Below are 15,665 nucleotides of genomic sequence, written 5' to 3' on the forward strand. Positions count from 1 at the left end.
AGGGCTAACTAGCCAACGGGCTAGCAACCGGGAAGATGCGTCGAGCTGAAATGCAAGAGCCGGCCCCACGCGGCACTCGTGGAGTGTGGAGGGCTGAACTTCGGTGCAAATGTCGCTCTGGTCTGGGGCTTCTCAAACCCCAATGCACAACTTCGAGGATGCCTCTGAAGCTGCACGGTTAGCAAAGAGCAGGTGTAGTCCAGGGTGTCCGGTCCCATGTGTCTCGTGTCCGCCACGGGTCTCAGCTTTGCTGAGGATCGGAGTCAGAGAAATCTGGAAGTCCAGTTCCTGAGTCACTGAGTCTTTGGGTTCCGGCGGGAGCGTTGACAAAGGAAACTGGCAAGTTACTGGTGGTGCCTGTTTGCACAGGGTGGTCACTCCTTGACCACAAGGGAGATGTCTTCAGTCTTCTAGTCGGTATCGAATGTCGAATGTCCAAGAGTTTCGTTTCAGAGTTTCTGTCCAGGATAATCTAATGTCTCTAGACACAGCTCCCATCTGTATATTGATTTAAGGGGCTGGGTTACCTGCTAGGTCCCTCCTATGGGTGGACCCTGAGAAGGGGGTGAATACACCCCTTTCCCTGTGCCCAGTTTCGCGCCAGAGCGGGGCTGGGGTGACCCAGCAACTGGTTTAAACCGGGCTATGCATGGAGCATCTTGTGTGCCCCAGGCAGTGTCTTGACAAGCATCTTTCCATTGAACCTACCCTGCCCCAATACACTACAGACTGTCTGGGGAGGTGCTAGCCCCTCCCTCGACAGGAAACCTATTGTCCAGGCCTCCCTTGCCGGAGTTTCGTCCAGCTGCAGGAGGTCAGACTCATGTCTGTGGCAGCAGCATTCATTTTGTGATGCTGAGGCTCTGTTTAACTTTAACCGGGTAAAGAAGTAACTACATGTCTTCTCCCTTAAAAAGTGTGGAATGCTACCCCCGCTGCCAGAACTGGCGGAGGGTGGTGGTGGGGGGGGGGTAATATTCCAAAGTGTTTGGCACCTTACACAACATGTTTTGATAAAGCCAAACCAAAGTTAGCATTAACTGCGAGGATTATAATGCACTTAAGAGTATATGGTATGGCTATATCATAGAGCAGCTATAAGGACATGGTTCCGAAAGCTGCAGAAGTGCTCAGCTCATTCTAGAGCACCCTCTAACATAAAACCAAGCACTCTGCCTTCAGGATTGTCAAGGCCTGCCATAGGAGTGACTTACAGGTATATATGTGTCTATATATAAGGGTAGATATAGGTGTACTATATCTAAGCAAGGGTTGATTACACCACCTTGCCCAAGCTGAGTGGTCAGACTGTGGTGTCCATTTGGATGGCCAGCCAGGGGTGTCATAATACATGCTACAGCCCCTGGTAGGCCTTGGATGCACCTATGCCCTGGGTACCTATGGTACACTATACAGGGGCTCACAAAAATGACCCAATTCCCAATTAGATATGTACCTAAAGTACATGGAGTCCATTTTACAGAGAGAAAGCAGATAGTTGGCCTGGGATCCTGCTATTTAAGGCCCCAAGCTAAGCCGAAACCAGCTAAACACTAGGCAAAAAGTTGGGGAACCATATAGTCAGATATCCACCTTCCTACACCACTGATTCCCAACTGTCGTCTCCGAATTAGACCTCTACAAGAGAAACTCAACCTCCAATGGTTGCAGGTTTCGGGGTCGTTCAACAACATTATCCGCATAACTCCTCGTATGAGAGAAGTCTTTCACTGGTGGACTCAAGGGAAAAATTTGCAAGAGGGATGTGCATTCCTGGCGGAAGTACCAAATTGTACCATCACTACGGATCCTTCCCTCGGGGGATGTGGTGCACACCTTCAGGGAATGACTGTCAACGGAAAGTGGAAAGTGCAACAAAGGAAGTGGTACATCACTCTCCTAGAGCTGCAAGCCATTTTCTTGGCTTTTAAGTCCTTTCGAACAGTCATCCAAGGGTCCTCGGTTCTAATTCGGACAGACAATACAACAAGTATGTATTACTTAAACAAACAAGGCGGTACAAAATCGTCCATTCTCTCCCAGCAAGCCCAGGAGATTTGGGATTAGGCTCTGGATCACAAAATCAATCTTTGAGCGGTTCATGTTACAGGGATATCCAATGTACTAGCGGATTCTCTCAGCAGATCTGCAATATCCAATCACGAATGGGAGATCATCAACCGACGCTGGACCAAGACGTTCGGGAGTGGGGTCAACCCTATCTGGCGGTACAAAAGGGGGTGGTGATGGACGGAGCATCTGAATCAATCAAACACTCACACCCAGTCAAAAGATCTGGGTTTAATCCATCACCGTTTTTTAGCCCACTCTGCCACCCCAGTTCAGACATGGATATATGCAAATTAGTCTGACCCTGGGCCACATGGGAACAGTCCAGCCCGAACTGCCAAGCCATGTCTTCCCTGGACCGGAAACAAGCTTCCGAGGACCGGTTTCTGGCATTCCAGCCGTCTATCAACCCTATCTGGACCTGTTGGCAATGATTCAGAATCGCAAATACACTCACTTTGCAAGCTGGCTTCACCACAAGGACTCATGCGGGGATGCGCTTTCGATGAATTGGTCTCACATATATGCATACGCCTTTCCTCCCATACAGTTGGTTCCCAGAGTCATCCGCAAAATGAAGAGACAGCCGTGTCGCCTCATTCTCATTGCTCCCAGATGGCCTCGCCAATACTGGTTCATCAAACTTCTCCTCCTTTCGGAGTGCGATCCCATTCAGTTTCCACCAATACCGAACCTTCTGACCATTCAAGGGGGTCCAATTTGTCACCCAGCCTCCTTTAAATTAGCAGCTTGGCTCCTCAACACATTGAGTTCGCACATTTAGATATCCCTGCGGATTGTCAAGAGGTTTTAGCCAATGCTAGAGCACCTGCCACGATTAAGACATACATGCTCAAATAAGAGATTCTGATAGATACATCTGCCGTGTGGATTCCTCACCTTGTGAATATCCCCTTGCATCAGCAACATTTGGAAATTCTTTTTGTAGCCTCGCGCCGACGTGGACTTGGACGTCATAGAGACACGGCATCGCACGCGACTCCGCTGACGTCACCGACGCCTACAATAGGCCCACGCCAGCGTGATGACATCAGTTCCCTTTTTTCCGCGTCGTCGACGCTAACGGTTTTTGGGATACTCTGTAGCTTCTAGTTACTCTGTAGCTGTATTTCTTTGTTTTAATCTATTCTCTTGCCACTTTGTTCGCTAATATGTCGACAAAGAAGACGGGTTTTAAGCCCTGCAGGGAATGTGGTAAAATGATGTCCGTTACGGATCCACACCAGGACTGTATTTGGTGTTTGAGCTCCGACCACGACGTGGATGGGTGTTCGTCGTGTCAAAAAATGAATCCAAAGGCCCTGCGAGAAAGCGAGTCTAAGCTTCTTGTGGCTAAGCTGAAGGCCGATAAAGAAAGGAAATCTTCGAAATCCCATTCGAAGAAGTCGAGATCGAGGTCTTGTGACGTCTGCTTCAAGGTCTTCCTCGGATCATGCTTCGAGGTCGCGAAGGAAGCATAAGAAGAGGAGACATGAGTCCCGACGTCATTCAGGTGATAAGTCTGGCTCGAGGTCAAGATCACCCCAGAAGATTAGATCCAAGGTAATTCCTCCACAAGAGGTTTCGGATCAGGAGGGCAAGGCTTCGCCTTCGGAGTCGCCGGTGCATTCACCGGCTCTGGCACCCGATCCGACTCCGGCTCCGGCTCCGTCTGCGGCGCAGGAAGAGGAGGTTCCTGTGGAGGTTGAGAGATCGACTCCTGTTGTTGAGACCGATTCAAATCTACCTCGAGGTCGACCTGAGCATCCACCTTTTCCAGCTCCAGGTCAGGATCCTTCAGCGATTCTTAACGCTATGTATGATGTTTTCTCAAAGTCTTGGTACCCCTCTGGAGCGCCTTCGGGTCCTATGGGTCCAATGGCATTTAATTTGGGGGTGCCTCATTCATATGCCTTGGCACCTTTCATTTTTTTTTTTTTTTTAACATCATTTTTATTGCATCACCAATATAAATGTACAGACAAGATATTCAGCAAAAAATAGCATGACATGAACTGAGTCTATTGACGACATTCGATCTTCATCCGGAGGAATCACCCCGCTCTTGACGCAGGTGGCTTCACCTCTGCCGTGGTCTCGTACTTCTTACATTGTCCGACCGCTTCATTTTGCGCATGACCTTGGAATGCTTTTGTGATTTACACCCCTCCCCCTCCCCAAATTTCGGTGCCCCAACATCCCTCCAAACCAGCTTCCTACCCGCCCTCCCCCCGTGGTCGCGCTGCGCTTGAGTAACCATGTATTAGTGCCCGGTGTGTTGTAGGAGGAAGCAAACAATCGCTAAGGTGTGTTCTCCTGTATAGTGTTAGGGTCTGCTCCAGCTAGTTCGCTCTCGCCATCCTGCCCCTCGTCGTCCACATCCCTGAGCGCCTGCACCATCACCTCCCATGCAGTCGCCCTTTCCAGAGCTTTCTCGTCATTCGACCTCCAGGCCATCTGGTATCGTAGGGTACTATCACACGCGGCCCATCTCAGACACTCCCCGTACCATCTTTTATACGTGGGCCCCACTCTGGACTTCCAATTTCGTGTGATCTCCCGCTTGGCCAAGATAAGCCCTAAATCTATAAATTTACTTGACATCGTATTTCTAGGTGTGTGTGGGAACCAATGAAGGATGCCAACTGCTTTAGTATACTGGATATCCCTGTCCGTCGCGCCGTTAAGGGCCCGCCCAACTTCCTGCCAATAGTCGCCTAAAGAGGGGCAATCCCATAGCATATGACATAGATCCGCCCCCGCTGTATTACATCTGGGGCAAGCAGCGTCGGTCGCCCCAAAGTACTGTTGGATTTTCCCGGGCGTGAGGTATGCCCTGTGTATAACATAAAAGTGGATCAATTGGAACCTGGCATTCCTCGAGCTCTTCCGCGCCCGCCTCAGCAGTTGCCCCCAGGTCGTGTCTGGTATCTCCACCTGGAGGTCCAGCTCCCACTTGGCCTTCAGGGCTGCCAAAGGTTGCAAGGCCTCCCGCTGCATCCTCGAGTACAGGCACGTGACGGCCTTAAAGGTCCCCGCCGCCATCATGGCGTACTGGCAAGCCATCGAGGTGCCTGGTTCCTGCAGCCCTTCCCCCCAGTGGGCTCGCATGGCGCCCGTGACTGCCGCGTGCAGCAGGTAGTCACCCCTCGGCAGGTCAAATCTCTCCTGCAGGTCCCGAAACGGCAGCAACACCCCATCTTCGTAGAGGTCACCCAGCACGTGTATTCCCGCCTCCTCCCACCCTAGCAAGCGTGACCAGTCACCTCCATGCGGGAGGGCAGTAATCATTCCCAGCGGTATTTCGGGGGCATACATAAGGCGGACACCCGCCCGTTTACGGGCCCGGTCCCAACATAGCCGGAAAGTCTGCTCCTCGACCGTCAAATCTCCCACTCGGAGTTTCTGGTGCAGCGTAATATAGGCCAGAACGTGTCGCGGGGTGCCTTCGACTCTCGCGTCCTCGGGACCTCTGTATACTCTCGCCACCTCCTGAGTAAAAGTCTGCAGCTGCGCGGCTAGGTAATATCCTTCAAAGTCCGGCACTGCCATACCTCCCTCATCCTTGGGGCGTAACAGCGTGTCGAGCGCTATGCGTCTCCTACCCGTGCCCCACAGGAACGCTATGATCAGTGACCTCAGGCGTTTGAAAACCGAGCTCGGGATCCATACCGGCAGTGTCCTAAAATAATACAAAAGCCTGGGCAGGGCTATCATTTTAAGCAGGGAAATTCTACCAGCCAGGGAGAGCGGTAGAGTCGCCCAGAAGCCCATAGATCCACGCAGGGCGTTAATACAGCGAGTTATGTTGCCATCCAGCAGGTCGGATGGGGCGTGGTAAACATAAACCCCTAGGTAATGTAGGCAGCGCGGCTCCCACCGGAGTTCCTGAGCAGTGAGTGGGCACGGTTCTCCCGGTCTCAGGGGAAACAGACAGGATTTAGGCCAGTTGACCCTCAGGCCCGATAACCTACCGAACTGCTCCAGTAGCCTCCGCGCCCCCTGAAGTTCGGCGCCGGCATCGGCCAAAAACATCAACAAGTCATCCGCATATAGGGAGATGAGGTGTGGCCTCCCCCTAAAAGGCAAACCTGCGTAGTGGCGGCCCAGTCTGGCTACCGCAGCGAAGGGTTCCATTGCCAGCGCAATCAGTAGCGGGGATAGGGAACAACCCTGTCTAGTGCCACGCTTAATCGGGTATTGTCTTGAGATCAGTGCACCCACCCGGACCCTCGCTACCGCCTCAGTGTAGAGGACCTTGGTCCACTGTATATATCCGTCTCCCAACCCGAAGCGACGCATCACCTCATACAGGTATCCCCATTCGAGGCTGTCAAATGCCTTCTCAATGTCAATGGACAGAACAAATGGGGAGACGGTGTCTGGCCAGTCCGCACCCATCAGTCTCGTGAGTCTACGGATGTTATGAGTGGTATTGCGTGTCGGTATGAAACCGCACTGGTCACCATGAACCAGGCCAGTCATGTGCACTAGCAATCTGTTGGCCAGAATTTTACTGAGGATCTTGTAGTCCGTCGTCAGCATAGACAACGGACGATACGAGGACAGCGCCGCACCCTCTCTGCCCGGCTTCAAGAGTGGGATCATAAGGGCCTCGCACATCGAGCCCGGGAGTCGGCCCTTCTCCTGCGCCTCATTGTATACCTCGCGCAGCCGCGGAGCAAGATGCTCTAGGTATTTGCCGTAAAATTCGATCGGTAGACCGTCAAGGCCCGGGGTCTTGTTTCTAGCCATCTGTTTTACTGCGCAACCTATTTCTCCGAGGGAGATGGGTCGCCCTAACTCTTCTGCCTCCGAGTCCTCCACTCGCGGCAACTCTAGCCCGTCCAAGAACTCCTCAAGCTCCTCCGTCCCTCCCGTGTCACCACTCAGATAGAGCCCCTCATAATAAGCTCGGAACTTGTTCAGGATCCCGGGTTGGGAGTGGCAAGGCTCCTCCCCTGGCTCCTGGATCCTCATGATCGGCCCTCCCCCCCGGATAGGGTTAGCAAGCCAAGCCAACATCGCCCCCGCCTTATCACCTTCCGCATGCGCCCTCGTCACGTACGCCTTATGGTCGAAGCTACGCAGCCGCTCTAGCTCTACCGCCAGCCCCTCCCGTGCCCCGCTAAGCCCCTCCTGCAGTTCAGGGTGATTCGGGCGCCTCTTCTCGAGCTCCCTCAGCCGTGTCTCAGCCTTATCTAAGTCATCCAACAGAGTCTTCCGCGCCCCTGCCGTGTGCCCAATACAGTGTCCCCGCACCACCACCTTGAAAGCATCCCATTCAACCGCCCTCGTGGAAGCCGAGCCACTGTTCTCCTCAAAATATCTCTCAATACGTTCACTCAGGGCCTCCCTGAACAACAAGTCGTCCAGGGTGTCAGGTTGCAGGCGCCATGTTGGCACGCAGTTAACAGTCACCATCCATTCCAGAGACATCAACAGGGGGTTGTGATCCGATATCGTCCTGGCCAAGTATTCCGCCCCTCCCACCGTGGGAAGCACACATTCCGAACAAAGAAACGCATCCAGCCTCACATGCAAATCATGTAGGTGCGAGTGAAAGGAGTAGTCCCTAGTGGTGGGGTGCAACGCCCTCCATGCATCCGTGAGGGCCCAGCCCTCCTGCCATTCTAATCTACGCTTGGCGATCCTATGCACTGGGGACGCGCGTAGCGGGGGATGGGACCTATCTAGTAGCACATCCTCAACTGAGTTGAAGTCCCCCCCCCCAAGAGGACCGGCCCTGCCAAATAACCCGCCAATTTGCCCGAGATGTTAGACAAGAAAGCGGGCAGGTCTACATTAGGAGCATACACATTACAGAGAGAAATCATCCTGCCTCTCAGCCTTCCTTCCACCACCACATACCTGCCCTCTGGGTCTACCGACGACTTCGAGACCTGGAAGGGGACCCCCGCCCGTATCCAAATCAATGCCCCCCTCGCAAATGCTGAAAATGTCGTGTAGAATAACTGCCCCCTCCAGCGCCTTTGTAGAGCCGCCCCTTCCTGCTTATTTAGGTGCGTCTCCTGCAGAAACGCTATATGAACCCCCCCTACGCTTGAGGTACGCCTGAACCTTATGCCTGCGCGTCATGGACTGCATACCCCGCACATTCCAGGTCACACATTTCAACGCTCCAGTACTAGCCATTCCCCCCCTACACTACCGGACCATACAGCAAAGAACAGTGTTCGCATAAGTCCCGCGACCACGGGCCACCCCCCCCACCCTCTCCAAACAGGAAGCCAAACCCCTCCAACAACTACAACCCCCTGAGCAACCCCAACTGCTCTCAACTCCCACCCCCCCAGGACAGGCCCCCCGCAACTGGAAGTACCCCCATCCAAACCAACACTCCCGACCACCCCTTAAGGAAAGGTGGCAATATTCGCAGTCCCCACTGCGATGACCTTAGGGGCCAGTAAGGCGCGGCTCAATGCTATAAGACCTCCAACAAATCAGCCCCGCGCGCTCCACCCCACAATCCCCACATTACAGCTTCCCAAAACCTCAATCAATATCGTGCCACTGCTGCGGGTCCTTCGCCCCGGTGTCCGACCAGCGAGTCCATTCCGCCAAACCAGTTCAACACGCCTCCAGTATCTCTCCCGAGGTCTGCGGCGTCACAATAGGGCCCCGGGCTCCACCAAATTCCGATTGTCCTGTCTCTGAGCCCGTGCCCGGGTCCTCCGAGTCCGTACCCTTCCCAGACTGAGTCCTGGCGGTTCTAGATAAGTCCACCACCGCCTGTAGGGCCGCCTGCCTCTCCGCCTCCGTCTGCGACCTCGATGGTTTCCCGGTCCTCCTGCGGTTCTTTCTGATCCGTTGGGACTGCCTGATCGGCTTCGCAACCTTAGCCTCTTCCTCCCTGGCCTTAGCACCGTCCGTTCCTGCCTTATAGGTGTCCCACCAGTCCCATGCGTCCGCGGAGGTCGTGAAGAATAAAGACTTCTCATCCACCACCACTCTTAGCTTGGCAGGAAACAGGGAGTACTTGATGCCTTCCTGGCGGAGCTCCCGCTTGAGGGACAGGAAGTTTGCCCGGAGTCGCTGAGTCTCAAACGTGTAGTCCGGGAACATGGTGACTCTGTTGTTTTCCACTTGAAAGGGCCCTGCCTCTCTCGCCCTCTGCAAAAGCCAGTCTCTGTCCCGGTAATGGAGCAACTTGAATACCACCGGGCGAGGAGGAAGGCCCAAGGCTGGCGGACGCGCCGGAACTCTATGTGCCCGCTCCAGGGAGAAGAAGGGGGACAGACCTTCTGGTGCCACCTCCGTCCGCAGCCAGTTATCCAAGTAGCCCACCATGTCGTCGCCTTCAATTTTCTCCGGCAGGCCCACTAGGCGTACGTTGTTGCGCCTGTTCCTGTTTTCTGCATCCTCGGCCCTCCTTTCCAGCACCTTCAGACGGTCCATCACGTCGGCCATCTGGGCCTTCACCGTTGCCTGGGCCGGGGCTAAGTCCTTAACCGTGGCCTCCACGGATTTCACCCTGTCCTTAAGTTTGTCGTGGTCGGCCTTCAGGAGGCCCAAGCCCGTCGCCACCTGAGCTATACCTTGCTGCAGGGCATCCTTTGTGGTGGCGATGGCTTCCAGGATACGATCCTGCATCCGCTGTAACGCCGCTTGGTCTCTCTCCGCTCCTTCCGCCGCCTCAGTGTCGGTCGCGCCATCTCCCTTCCCCTTCGGCTTCCCCATCTGGGCCGGGATGGGCGGCGGTCCTCAAGTGTGTTCTTGGTCGCCCTCCGAGCGTCGCCGGGCACCGTCTTCCGGCCGGGTTCTCAGGCCCAGAAATGTCACCAAGAAGCAAGAAGCACCGAGCGGTCGCGGCTCGACCAGCGCCAGTTGCGCCGGAGGTCCGGGGTTCTCGTCTCCGGGTCACTGTCGCACCGTTGTCGCCCCAATCAGGAGACGGCCCTCAACCACCGCCCAAGGGCGCGCCCAAAGTCCATCCGGCACCTGGGGAGAGGCGCGACGCGGCCGCCAACACCTCTAGCGTGTCCGGGAGCGGTCTTCAGTGGGTCTCCGGGCAGATGTCTCAGTCACAAGCGATCTCATGCCCTCGCCGCCATTTTGGGGTCCGCGACTTCTCGGCTGAGTTCAGCTTTCAAAGTTGAGATACTGCTGTGGGAAGGCTCGGTGTCGTCCTCCGTGGGTCCCGGACCCTCCGCAGTACCGTCCAGTACCGGATAGTGTCCTTTATTCCGGGGTTCGAATGAATTTTCAGGATATTTTCCGGGATCGGGCACGGAGCTCCGAGCTCACGCTGCCTACCTCCTCGGCATCCAAGCCACGCCCCCCCTCCTTGGCACCTTTCATGCCGTTTTTGCTGGCTCCGACCCCGCTGTGGCAGTACCAGGCTCCACCGAGGTCGACGCTGATGTCGACGCCGGCTCGACCGAAGTCGACGACTCCGGCACCGGCGTCGCCCGCTCCAAGCAAATCTTTGGCACATCCTTCTAAGCCTTCGGATTCAATTCAGACGTCGGCTCCGGCGCCGTCTGGGTCGGCAGTGGATCCGGCTGCACTCAGTGTAAAGCAGAGGTCTAGAAGGGAGGCTCAACGTCTGCTGGAAGAGCAGAGGTGTTGTGAGTTTCATTCTGACTTGGAAGAAGGTGAGCTGGATGAAAATTATTTCGAGGATCTAGCAGAGGCTAGTGGTCTTGAGTTTTCTCCAGAGTGGGTTTTGCCATCAGGTTCTGATGTTTCGTCCAAAGATGTTCAGCCATATCATGTGGTGATGAAAAAAGCAGCGGGACTTATGGGTTTAAAATTGCCAACTGTGGAATTTAAATCGAATCTGCTTACTGAGGTTCTTCATTCTCCGAGCTCCGCTGTGGAGCCATTGCTCCCTTTTAATGATGCTTTGACTGATCCCATCATGGAGGTGTGGAAGAAGCCTCTTTCTGCTCCTGCTGTCTCGAAAGGTGTGGCTCGGAGGTACAGAGTGGCTCCTGAGGACCCTGCCTTTTTGTCGACACAGGTGCTTTTCCCCAAGTTCCTGGTGACAAGGAAGCTAAAAAGCAGGATCAAGTGGCCAAGAAAACTTTCTCTTCCGCGAGTATGGCGTTAAAATCAACAAATGCCACATGCCTTATGGGAAGATATATCCACGCTCTTATGGACTCTGTACGTACGTTGATCCCAAAGGTTCCTGAATACTGCAGAGGGGACTTTGAGGAAGTTTTATCTGACACTCAGGCGGCAGCTAGTCAGGTTATTCAGAGCGGCCTTGATACTGCAGATTCTGTGGCAAGGATCATGGGCACTGCTGTTGCCACAAGGCGTTCAGCTTGGTTAAAATCCTCAGATTTTTCTGCTGATGTGCAGTCTGCTTTGTTAGATCTGCCTTTTGATGGAGAAGGACTCTTTGGCAAAAAGGCGGATTCGGCCTTGGAGAGGTTTAAGGACAGCAGGGCGCCTGCTAGATCTCTTGGTCTACAAGTAAGAGGTTCTACGGCCAGGAAATTCAGAGGCTTTGGACGCTCTTCTTTTCGTACATTTAGACAAGGTCAGCAGCAGCAACAAAATACTTTGTATAAGTCTTACAGGAGAAGGCAAAGGGCGCGTCCTCAAGGGCGTCAGGCCTCTTCCTCCTCCACCTCCTCCAACCCCCCAGCAACATGAAAGCAGCCCTAGATCCGCCATCCAGGATCATGTGGGTCCGGTGGGGTGTCGGCTTACCCACTTTCTACGGGATTGGGAATCTGTTACATCAGGTCTTTGGGTTCTCAATCTCGTAGAAAATGGGTATGCCCTTCCCTTTCGGGAATTCCCTCCAAATTACCCTCCTTGCCAGGGATATTGCTCAGAGGAACATCTGCTACTCCTACAGGAGGAAGTTCGAACTCTGTTGAGGAAGGGTGCGATAGAGGTGGTCCCGGAGCAGGAAAAAGGTCAGGGATGCTACTCCCGGTATTTTCTGATTCCCAAGAAGGATGGCAGGCTTCATCCAATTTTGCATCTCAGGAACTTGAATTTTTATCTGAAACAGGAGAAATTCAAGATGCTCACCCTTGCACAGGTTCTTCAGGCACTGCTGGAAGAAGACTGGATGGTGTTGCTCGACTTGCAGGATGCGTACTTTCACAACCCCATCCTGAAGTCGCACAGGAAATATCTCCGTTTTACGGTGGGATCGCAGCACTATCAGTTTGCGGTCCTTCCGTTTGGGCTTACTACTGCGCCTCGAGTCTTCACCAAGGTGATGGCAGTGGTGGCAGCGCATCTCAGAAGGTCGGGGATTCCTGTATTCCCTTATCTGGATGACTGGCTGATCAAAGCAGAGTCGGCCGAGAGAGTGCTCCATCATCTGCGGGAGACAACCCAGTTGTTGTTCAGGTTGGGTTTTTCGATAAATGTACCCAAATCTCACCTGGTGCCCTCCCAGCGCAACCTGTTCATAGGTGCAGTACTGGACACAACTGTATGTCGTGCATTCCCTCCTCCTCAAAGGATTCGCGACATACAGGAAATGATTCCTTTGTTTTTCAATGGAGCGGCAGTACCAGTCCTGAAGGTCCTTCGCCTGCTCGGTCTCATGGCTTCTTGCATTCTGTTGGTCAACCATGCACGCTGGCACATGAGGGCGCTCCAGTGGTGCCTCCGCAGGCAGTGGTATCAGCACAACGGAGATCTCAGGGAGTCAGTGAGGATCTCCAGAGAAGCTGCGGCGGATTTGTCTTGGTGGGGCGTGGAAGGCAACCTGTCTCAGGGGAAGCCTTTTCAGCTGCCTTCTCCGGTGGCCACAGTGATTACGGATGCATCCACTCTAGGGTGGGGTGCTCATCTGGGGGACCTGGAGGTCAAGGGTCTTTGGTCTCCAGAGGAAAGGTTGCTTCACACCAACCTTCTAGAATTGCGGGCGATACATCTGGCGCTCCAGGCCTTCCTCCCTTCCCTTCCCTTCGCGGTCGGTCGATCCAAGTCCTGACGGACAACACGACCGCGATGTGGTACATCAACAAGCAGGGGGGAGTGGGGTCGCAATGTCTCTGCAGAGAGGCTCTGCGCCTCTGGTCCTGGGTTCAGGACCACCAGATTTGTCTGATGGCAAATCATCTGGCCGGAGTTCTGAAAGTTCGTGCAGACTTTCTCAGTCAGCAGTTCTCTGCCGACCACGAGTGGAGGCTTCACCCAGAGGTGGTGCGTCACGTCTTTCGGACGTGGTGGACTCCTCAGGTGGACCTGTTCGCTACTCGCGAGAATGCTCACTGCCCGTCCTTCTGCAGTCTCCAGTATCCGATGCAAGGAGCCTTGGGGGACGCGTTTCAGTTGAGTTGGGGAAATCAGCTCCTTTACGCGTTTCCTCCCATACCTTTGATTCCTCTGGTTCTGAGGAAGATTCGCCAGGACCGGGCCCAAGTCATATTGGTCGCCCCGGATTGGCCAAGAAGGGTGTGGTATACTGATCTTCTCCACCTCTCCTCTCACCCGCCGCTCCGTCTCCCTCTCAGGGCAGACCTCCTCTCTCAGATGGAGGGGCAGGTTCTACACCCCCACCTCCAGGCATTGCACCTTCATGCCTGGAGATTGAACGGGGCAACCTGATTTTCTTTTCTCTCACACCTGATGTGGTGGATGTTATCTTGTCAGCCAGGCGTAACTCCACTAAATCGGTCTATTCGTATAGGTGGTCTAAATTTGTCACTTGGTGTGGTGAGAATTCTATTGACCCTTTGAGAGCCCGTTTGTCTGATGTTCTCCAGTTTGCCCTTTCTCTGGCGCAGCAAGGGCTTGCTGTTGCTACGGTTAAGGGCTATCTTTCGGCACTGTCGGCTTTTCTCTGTTTGCCTGACCAGCCTTCTCTTTTTAAGTCTCCTGTAGTTTTAAGGTTTTTGAAGGGCCTCACAAATAAGTTCCCTCCTACTCCTTTTATTGTGCCTCAGTGGGACTTAAATCTTGTTTTGACCTTTCTGATGGGTGCTCCCTTTGAGTCTCTTAATAAATGTCCTACGAGGCTTTTAACTCTTAAGGTGGTCTTCCTCGTTGCAATAACCTCGGCAAGGAGGGTAAGTGAGCTTCAAGCTCTTAGTTCCAAGCCCCCTTTCTTGACAAATTCATGCTGATCGGATGGTTCTTAGGACCAGGGCTGCTTTTCTTCTTAAGGTGGTGACTCCTTTCCACCTTGGTCAATCCATTACCCTCCCTACCTTTTATCCTCCCCCACATCCTTCCAAGGAGGAGGAGAGGTTACACCGTCTGGACCCTAAGAGGGCCGTGTCTTTTTTTTTATTTGGACAGAACTAAGGACTGTCGGTTGGATGACCAGCTCTTCATTGGCTTTGCTGGCTGCAAGAGAGGAAGAGCGGGCCATAAAAGAACTTTATCGAGATGGATCATCCTCTGTATAAAGATCTGCTACTCTTTGGCCGGTAAGGATCCTCCAGAGGGTATAAGGGCTCATTCTACTAGAGCTAAGTCGTCTACCTCAGCATTGGCTAGAGGTGTTCCTGTAGAGGACATTTGTAGGGCGGCAACTTGGTCTTCCCTTCACACGTTCAAAGCATTACTGCTTGGACACTGAGGTGAGGAGGGCCGGCCACTTTGCGCGCTCTGTCCTTCAGGATTTCCTGGTTTAGAAGAGTGGACACCCTCCTCCGGGAGTGGGGACTGCTGTGGGACTCTATTCATAAGGTGAGGAATCCACACGGCAGATGTATCTATCAGAAGAACAAGTTACTTACCTTCGCTAACGCTTTTTCTGGTAGATACTATATCTGCCTGTGGATTCCTCACTGACCCACCCGCCTCCCCGTTGTCCACTCTTCTTTACCAGAGTTACTGTTTTGTAATGTATATTTATTGTAATGTTAAGGAGATGTTTTCATTTCTTCACACTGTGTGTTTCTCCTTGGCTATTGTGTACTGTGTATACTTTGTATATTTCTACTGTCATTGGTCCGTCCGTATGCCTCGACGGCACTGAAAAAAGGGCGGAACTGATGTCATCACGCTGGCGTGGGCCTATTGTAGACGTCGGTGACGTCAGCGGAGTCGCGTGCGATGCCGTGTGTCTATGACGTCCAAGTCCACGTCGGCGCGAGGCTACAAAAAGAATTTCCGAATGTTGCTGACACAAGGGGATATTCACAAGGTGAGGAATCCACAGGCAGATATAGTATCTACCAGAAAAAGCGTTACTGAAGGTAAGTAACTTGTTCTTCTGTGCCTGGTGTCACTCTGCCAATTGACATCCAATTCATGCCAAGCCAGAACAGATCTTGCCATTCTTTCTTCATTTGGCTAGATTGGGTTTGTCTCATTCCACGCTGAAAGTATTTTTGGCAGCCATTTCGAGATTCCGTTAGGATGGCTCTAACTCTCTTTACTCTGCTAGAATAATTCAGCAATTTTTTAAAGGACTATTCCGAAGGTTTCCTCCTATTCGACGTCCACCTCCATTCTGGTATTTAAATGTGGTGCTCGCTAAGCTCATGCATCACCCCTTTGAACCTATTCATAAAGTGGATCTCAAGTTCCTTTCATGGAAGGTTTCTCTACTTTTAGCGCTGACGTCAGCAAGAAGGGTCAGCGACATTCAGGCGTTCACGATCAAGTCTCCTTTCTTACAATTCACTTCAAATACAGTG

The 15,665-nt window shown here is 53.2% G+C and overlaps 1 protein-coding gene across 2 annotated transcripts in view; it reads left to right on the plus strand.

Annotated features, from left to right (window-relative positions):
- Nucleotides 1-15,665, plus strand: part of RBM45 (RNA binding motif protein 45) — a 453,234-nt gene that overhangs the window by 69,810 nt on the left and 367,759 nt on the right. The window lies entirely within an intron of this gene.

This window comes from Lissotriton vulgaris, chromosome 2_1, assembly GCF_964263255.1.
Source record: "Lissotriton vulgaris chromosome 2_1, aLisVul1.2, whole genome shotgun sequence".
In the NCBI taxonomy this organism is placed as follows: Eukaryota; Metazoa; Chordata; class Amphibia; order Caudata; family Salamandridae; genus Lissotriton; species Lissotriton vulgaris.